This window comes from Aquarana catesbeiana, linkage group LG04 (genome assembly GCF_042186555.1).
Source record: "Aquarana catesbeiana isolate 2022-GZ linkage group LG04, ASM4218655v1, whole genome shotgun sequence".
Lineage (NCBI taxonomy): Eukaryota > Metazoa > Chordata > Amphibia > Anura > Ranidae > Aquarana > Aquarana catesbeiana.
In genome coordinates this window covers 414897037-414905593 of record NC_133327.1, presented here as the reverse complement: position 1 = coordinate 414905593, position 8557 = coordinate 414897037, and the positions used below count along the sequence as shown (strand labels likewise).

Here is an 8557-nt window from a genome sequence, read left to right as displayed (position 1 = left end):
GTCTCACAAAAAATCTATATAGGGGAATCTGGACCTCCTTCTTCCTGCTGGTGACCCTCTAGTGATACTTCCTAGAATTCTATTTGCTTTGCCCATTGCCTGGTCACACTGTTAACTCTTTTTGCAATCATCTGAAATAAGTACCCCCAAATCTTTTTCCTCTGTAGTGCTGGCCAACACTGTATCTGCAATGTTTTACTCTCCCAAGGGATTCTTTTTCCCTAGGTGAATTATTTTAAATTTATGTAGCACCCTCTAGCTAGTGTGCTAGATGTAAATAGACTTGCACGTGTAGGAAAATTGGTTTGGCTGAGAGCCAGACCTGGGTTGAATCTGGGTCAGGGTTGAGTGACTCAAGGAGGCTGGGGGACTCACTAAGCAGCTCCCCCTGTTTTTTGGAACCTTGGAGAAGTTTCCAGATGTAGTGGGTGGAGGTTAGGAGTAGCTGTTTGGCATATTTATGAGGTCCTAGACTAATTTCCAGCAAACAGTGGCTGGAAGGGTGTAGGCACCTCATAAATAGGCATGAGTCATGCCAGCAGGGGGAGTCAGGTGGAAGATGGAGATAGAGTGCTGAGGAGACTGTCATTGGTCCTTGAGGGTGCCCCCTAGTCTGAGGGGGTGACCTCAGGCCCAGGGCTCGAGTACTGGAAGGATCCCCCACAACACATGGAGGAACCTCTTCCTGGAGGCACGAGAGAATGAAGAGGACAGCGGGAGCAGGTCAGCATGTCCGGGAGATCTCCTGAGAAGTCAGCCGGGTGGGTTGGTGAGTGTTCAGCCTATGAAGACTGTGGAGAGACTGTCTATCTGGGAGGACTGTAGAGAATTAGCCAGGAGGGCTAGTGAAAGGAGCAGCTGCAGCCAGGCTGGCTGGCAAAGCCTTAAGAGGTGGTGCTGGGATCAGTAGCCACAGGGTTGAATGCTGGACACTGATTTTTTTATGCTACACAACTAAGGGGCCTCAGGTTCCTGCCTATAACAGGCTTTTGCTCAAAAATCTAAGTGCTATGTCAGATTAACTATCAGTGAGCCAGTGGAGTTTTGCAAGCAAGTGAGTGCTAGAGGAAGCAGAGGAGTGTATATAGACAGTATATAGTGTCCCTGAAGTTTGTTCTGAAGTCGAGTAGGCATCTCATAAAACCCTATCCCCATCCAAATTTATTAACCCCAATAAACCAAAAAAACAAAGTCACGGACTGTTCTCTAACTTTGCTTGACTGTGGAAATTCGGTGTGTCTAGCTGTGCAGTGTGGGGGAATCCCAGTTCATCTGCGGTCCTTAAGGGGGTGCGCTACATTTAGAAACATTTAACTGCAGTTTCCACTGGTTTGACCAATCTTCCAGCAATGCCAAATCATGTTCCATGTTACAGACACCTCCAGATATTTCAACCCTATTATACACCTTTGTATCATCAGCAAAAAGACATACCTTGCCCAACAAACCTTTAGTTATATAACTTACATACTGTACACAGTAGATTAAATAGAACAGGACCTAGTACAGAGCCTTGTGGTACACTATTAGTGACTGGTCTCTGTCCTAAGTGAACCCCATTTACAACCACACTGTGGTATCTATCCTTTTCCAACTACATATTCACTGAACCACCCAAGGGTTAAGTCCTAGCTTGTACAGCTTTGTATTATCTCATTATGTGAAACTGTATCAAATGCAGTGGCGGCTGGTGCTCAAAATTTTTGGGGGGGGTGCAAACAAACTGAAAAATTCTGGAAAAAAAAAACCCCATCAATTGCAGACTCACTGTGCCCATCAAACGCAGCCACTGTGCCATCAAACGCAGCCACTGTGCCCATCAAATGCCGCCACTGTGTCCATCAAATGTAGCCACTGTGCCCATCAAACGCAGCCACTGTGCCATCAAACGTCGCCACTGTGCCCATCAAATGCCGCCACTGTGCCCATCAAATGCAGCCACTGTGCCCATCAAACGCTGCCATTGTGCCCATCAAACGCTACCACTGTGCCATCAAATGCTCCAACAGTGCCATCAAATGCTCCCACTGTGCCCATCGAATGCTGCCACTGTGCCCCCCCCGCCCACCGTCTGCCCGGCACTTACCCTTTCTCGATGTATTCCATGTCCTCGATGTCTTCTTCTCCCATCCTCTCCTCCCGTCCTCTCCTATGGTTGGATGCCTGATAGCCAATCAGGTGACAGGTAACAGACCTGAGCACCTGATTGGCGGAGAGGCGGTTCAGTGTTAGGAAAGCGAATATTCATTTGCTTTTTTTAACACAGCTGGGTGAACTGCGAGCGCCAAGCATGGCGCTTGCTGTTTACCTTTTTTGGCGCCTATTAGAGCCTATGGCTCTAATCAGGTGCTTAAAAAAACCCTGCCGCTGTAATTCAGGCGCCTGGTGCCCAAAAAGGGGCCTGGGTGCCTGAATAGGGGGCGGCCATGGATAGATTCATGCTATGCATGAATCTATCTATTGGTGATAGAGAGGGTGGCTGGAGAGAGAGGGTGGTGTCCGTGCGCCCTTATGACCGCACCGCCACTGATCAAATGCCTTGCTGATATCAAGATATGCTATGCCTACAGCACCACCCTGGTCCAAAACATTGGTAATGTAGCCACAAAATTCAATCAGATTAGTCTGTCATGATCTGACCTCAGTAAAGCCATGCTGCTTTGGGTCCAGCATGTTGTGTATTTTTAGGAGGTCAATGATCCTTTTTTTCAGGAGTGATTCCATTAACTTGACTACAACCAATGGTAAACTCACTGGCCTGTAATTGACAGCTTCTACCTTGCTGTCTTTCTTGTGGATAGGTACAATATTAGCTATCTGCCAGTCATTAGGAACTTCTCCCGTTAGAATAGATTGATTAAAAAGTTCAATTACAGGTCCAACAACTATACATCAAAGTTCTCTTAGAACTCTGGAATGAATGCCAGCAGGGCCCATTGTTTTATTAAGCTTTAACCAAACCAGTTCCTCTATCTGTCTCCAGAAATTCTAAAAATCAACTGTCATTACTAGAACCAATATGATTCCCCAACTTGTTTTTGTTAGTTCATTTGATTTCCAAGAAAATTGAACTGAAGTAATTGTTTAAATGGTTTGCTACATCCAGGTCTCCCTCAACATACAGTAAGTGTTGCGCCCAGTTTTCATACGCCTCTTTAAATAGTAGAGTGAAAAGGACCATGCCATGTTTTCAGCAATGTGCACATACAGCTTATATATGGGCTGATCAAGAAATGGGAGTTCAATATTCTTTTTCTGGACTGTGTGCCAAGGCACTTTACTAAACTAACTAACAAGGCATTTCCTGACGAGGCAGTTTCCTGACTAGTTTTTTCAAAAAGGCACTTTTCATGTTTAGACTTTTCTCTGGTGGATGTTGGAATATGGTCTTCTTAGGAAACAGGGGAACTCTAATTCAAATGAAAAGACCAACATATTAGTGCACTCAAGCAGAAGGGAAATACTCAGTCCTGGTAGCCTGCCACATTAGCAGAGCAATGACTGCTGCCAATAGGGGATGAGTGAAAGCACCATTGTGGCTTCCCTTGGGAGGCGAAGTGAGCACCATTTAGGTCTGGAGAACATACACTTTTTTTGCTCCTTATGTGATTAGCCCATTTTTTGGGTCTTTTCTAATATCTGTATTTCTTCAACTGGCCTAGATTCCATTAGCTATACTGGTAACATTTTTGATTAATTAAATATTTAAAAGCAAGCGTGCCATGACTTTCTGAGTGACTAACCAGCCCGAAAATGCAGATCAGTAAGTCATGAGTCAAAAGTGCCTCTGTGCATGAGATATCTGTGTCAGCTATGAGAAAAGATTAGCTGAACTGAATTTATTCTGTCTTGAAAAGAGGCAATTATGGGGGGTATGATTAACATGTTTAAATATACAAGTGGTCCATATAGTGAACTTGGTGTAGAGTTATTCACTTTTAGGTCATTAAAGTTGACAAGAGAATACTCTTTGCGTCTGGAGGAAAAGACATTAAACCTTTACATACAAAAGGCTTCTTCACAGTTAGAGCTGTGAAAATGTGGGATTGGCCCCCTCAAGAACTGGTTCTGGCCTGCTCAGTATGTGGGTGGGGGCAGTGTGTTGTGCCAACAAGAACACACACTTAATCCAGGTGCAAATAAAGAAACTTGTATTGAAGTAAAGGAAAAAGAGTTCACAACAATCCCAGTGGAAGGAAGCCCAATCGGGAACACTCATGGATGCAACAGCATTTAGCAGAGCAGGTTTCAGCCAACTGTCTGGTGCGGTGGAATTTGGCCTGGTTGGCCTGAGCCCTTGTTATAAAAGTAGCATGGTCATGCCAAGAGTTATAAATTATTTGTGGATTTTGAGAGCTGTGTGTATAAAATGCCATTCCTAGGTCAGGGAGTGCCAGACCCAAAAGTATATTGTGTTTAACGTGGTCATCAAAAGAGCTTATGTTTTCCTGGCTTCCCCTAATTTTTGTTATGATGCCATTAAGCTCTTACAACCAGATAGTTAAAATTCTGCTTATCCATACTGTAATCGGCCAGATCCCCTATGGATATAGAACCCTCCAATTAGCCATTTACTATTCTTTATGGATAAGTCTGTGGATTCTGGCTAGTTCTGAAAAGTCTTGTTTAGATTGCTGCGAAAAAAATGATTGGCACCATTAGGAAGTTTAATAAAAATCCTTTGAAGCTTAATGGAAGGTCTCTGCTGAAAAGAATGTGTGTTCACTTGATTGTGTCCTGGTGTGCAAGAGAGTCAGTGAAAAAATGTATTTAAAAAAATGTCACTGCTTGCAAATTTCAGAACAATAAGGTTGCCTTATGTTGCAGTATTTGCTCAATTTTGGGGTTCCTCAGTTCTCATTACCTTCACAGAGGAGGTCCTTGTTCAGATGCTCAAATTGCTGCCTGGATTGTCTGTCAAACAGAAGGATCTTCTCGAGCTGTGTAATGTGATAATGTCATGAATAAGTGAGCTGTTGGTGCGGACACAGACTGTAGCAATGAATCCACTGGACGTCACTCCCAGAAGTGGCACGAGCAAGGAATGCCTTTAGGTGAGTGAAAAGCAACGTTTATTTAGTATTTTTATTTCAAATCTGTCAAATGGGTGAGAAAGGGGTGGGCAAAAAGATGGAAGGGGGAAGTGCTTTGCCGAGAGATGGGTTTAAACAAAACTGCTGCAAAAATGCGATGAGCCAATCAAATTAGCAGAAAAGTTACATCAGCATTATATATAGCATGTAAAGATAGCCAAAACATCAGTATCTAAATGTTATAAAAAATTTGGGGTAAACGTTTTCATGCCAATAGATTTGTTTTACATCTAAATTCAGAAGACAGATGTAAATGATCATAGAACCTCTCACTTAAAATGTCGTGTTTGCTACTTGGTTTTACTTGTCAACACTCCAGTAACCACAAACAATGCCGGGACAGCAGATGTATTTTCTATTTAGAGTTATACAGTTTATCTTAACAACTGTCATTGTTACGGGAGAATAATAAATAAATATCCATGGAAATGTAAACTTCAAAAGGTACTTTCTGGCAAATGTGTCCATCTCCCAGTCCAAATCGTATGAGAAAAGTGAGATTTGACCAGTTTTGTTTTCATTTTAAGAGGAGATGCTGGCAACTTACTCAGTAGTAAAAATGTCAACTGGTCAGTAAGATTTCTGGCCAGATATCACATGCAATAACTCATGTCAGTCCAAACTAATGATCCAGAAAAATTAAGTAAACATCATAAATGCCTTTTGTTTAACTCTGAGTTGAGATATTTTGTTTCACTCCTGTCCGAAAGAAACTGAGGCATGTGTCCACTCATGTGTATCACTGATCTTTGTTGACTAATCTTCCTTCTTCCACTGGAAAAAAAAAAAGTTTATATCTTCTAAATATATGTGGGAATTTTATTACAATATATACATGACTGATAATAGATGTACTTTTACAATTCCTGGCTTGTGCGCTATCATGAGGTCATGGGTGATAATATTACCATTCTAACCAAGATGATGTAATACCAGGGTTCATGGGGCGTTTACCATGATCCCTTAAGCACAAGAGTCTATTAGTGAGTCTGTGACTCACTGTAGAAATAGGAATCATCCAAAGCTTTCGTATGTATTGGAAGAATAAGATAGGGCTACCAGGTTTTTGTCAGGCACCCCAGGGCATAACTAACACCACTGGATTTAAAGCGAATCTGAACCCAAAACCCAAAAAATACATCACTTACCAGTGAGGAAGAAATTTATGGTTGCCACTCAGGATGCGCTTCAATATGTCTGTCTTTGTTCATCTTCATTATATGGGGGATGGGAAGAAGCTCTCAGTATGTTTCAAGGACTCTGCCTGATGATCTTACCCTGAAAAAGAAAGTTAATGCAGCTACCCCATAACAATGGATATACTGCAATGCATTACATTTTTGTTCTTATGTTTAGTTGTTTTAAAAAAAAAATTTTTGCTAAGAATAATGACACCATTGTATATTTTATAATGCATATAATATACACAAATTAATTATACAGTCTAACAAATGTGTTAGCCAAAAAGGTAATAATCACATCACAATATTTATGATATAAAGATAGACATTCTTGAAATAGCTATAGCTAGGCTTCTAAAAACTATGGGGGAGATTTACTAAAACTGGTGCACTCAGAATCTGTCACACCTGTCCATAGTAACCAATGAGCTTCTAATTTCAGCTTGTTCAATTAAACTTTGGCAACAAAACCTGGAAGCTGATTGGTTTCTATGCAGAGCTTCACCAGATATTGCACTTTCCAGTTTTAGTAAATAACCCCCTATGGGTCTAATAAAGGTTGCTGCAATTTTTGCTACATACAAGAAGATATCACTTCAGGCAACTTTACGGTAAAAAATTATTTAAAGGAAAACCACAATAATTTTGTCCATTTTTGTTTTACTTTTTTTAGTTTATATGTTTTAGGTCTCTTTTTAATATTTATAAAAAACCTTTATTTTTACAAGTAATCGTTTTTTAAAGGGTTCACCCATGATGCTGATGTCACTGAGCATTATGAGCTCTGTAAAAAAAGTGCACAGCAGGAGCTGTTTTCTTGCAGAATTTCTCTCTCAAATTGAATATCTGTACAGAGCCATATAAGGCACAGAGAGGAAAGAAAATGGACTGGGTTACATTCTCACTTAGACAGCCCATAGATTCCTCAGTTTTTCTATTGAACCAGTGAGTTGAACAAAAAAAAGGGCTTGATTTCCCCATCCACGCACTTGATGTAGATGAGGGAATCTTCCCCACTGAACTATTGTATTTTGACAGTGGAAAGACTTCCCCACCGCCAGAATACACTGATCAGCATTGCAGGTTATTGCTATTGATAAATTGACTTCTGTACAACCTCCCTGCCCATACATGGATCGAAAATTCAGCCAGTACCTGCTGCACCAGCTGAATTTCGACCCATGTATTGCTGGATTTATTTAGTTGTATGTGTAAATTATAGCTTAAGCTATTATAAACAACATGCTCTTTTCAACAACATATTTAAGATTACTCTGGTAAACATGTTAAAAGGAGCTTAGAATTTCTCTATCTGGAAATGTAAATGTGAGACATTACTACAATATTTTATAACATTTCCATTTCATAGCTAAGGAAATAAAATATATGCAAAACATTGTAAATTCCCTTTAACAAATTGGGTCATACATGTGTATCTATCCTAAGAAAGGGATGGGGCTATCTTCACAGATCGATAACTATTACATAGTCATTTCGATCATGAACTCTACTTCTGAGAATAATTATATCTGCCTCCCAGCATATTATTTTCAAGATTTATAATGTAAACACTGTAGGATAGGATATTTCTTTCAATATGTTTTGCAGCTTTAATTTTTATGTGGCAACTGACCACTGACACATTGCCAAAATAAATCAAGTTTAGAACACATTTTTTAAATAATTTATGCAAGCAAAGCGATATTATTAAAATTGTGTAACATAACCACAAAGTAAATCAAGGTTTACCCAAATTGTAATTTTTCTTAAACTTCCAAGACCACCTTCTTCACGTAACAGGACTAGCAGCATGGTAATTTATTGTTTCATTACTCATTATTTCAGATCGTTTTCTGCTGTTCAGTTTGTGCTTGTGGGTTTGTATCTGCTCTTCAGTGCGTGCAGTCAGTTCGTATCAGAGTTTTCTGTGTGATCTTGCCTGCTCGTTGCTGTTTTTCAGGTCGCTCTTCACAGGCCTTGCTGTTCTTCAGTGCGTTCTGTTACTTCGTTCTGAGCAGCCGACCGTTTTCTAGCCATGTTTCGTATGCATACTCCTCGTACAGTTCGTGCTGTGCGGGGTCTTGGTGTTGGGGTCCTGACCTTGACACAAGTCCAGTCCATGAACAGGGTGGGGAGGAGTTCATGGACCAAGAATTGGTTGCTTCAGCGTCACCAGTTCTCTCATATGCCTTTGCTCCGTGAGATCCGTGAGAATAATCCTGATGATTTCAGGAACTTTCTCAGGATGACGGACGCCGTGTTTCACCGTTTGTTGGCTTTGCT

At 41.0% G+C, this 8557-nt stretch overlaps 1 long non-coding RNA gene across 1 annotated transcript in view; it reads left to right on the top strand.

The window, feature by feature from the left end:
• Positions 1-4901: 4901 nt before the first annotated feature.
• The window catches only part of LOC141141534 (uncharacterized), an 82595-nt gene continuing 78939 nt past the window's right edge, over positions 4902-8557 (top strand). The window contains exon 1 of the long non-coding RNA XR_012244119.1: positions 4902-5054. This is a non-coding gene — a long non-coding RNA (uncharacterized lncRNA). The remainder of the gene's footprint in view (positions 5055-8557) is intronic.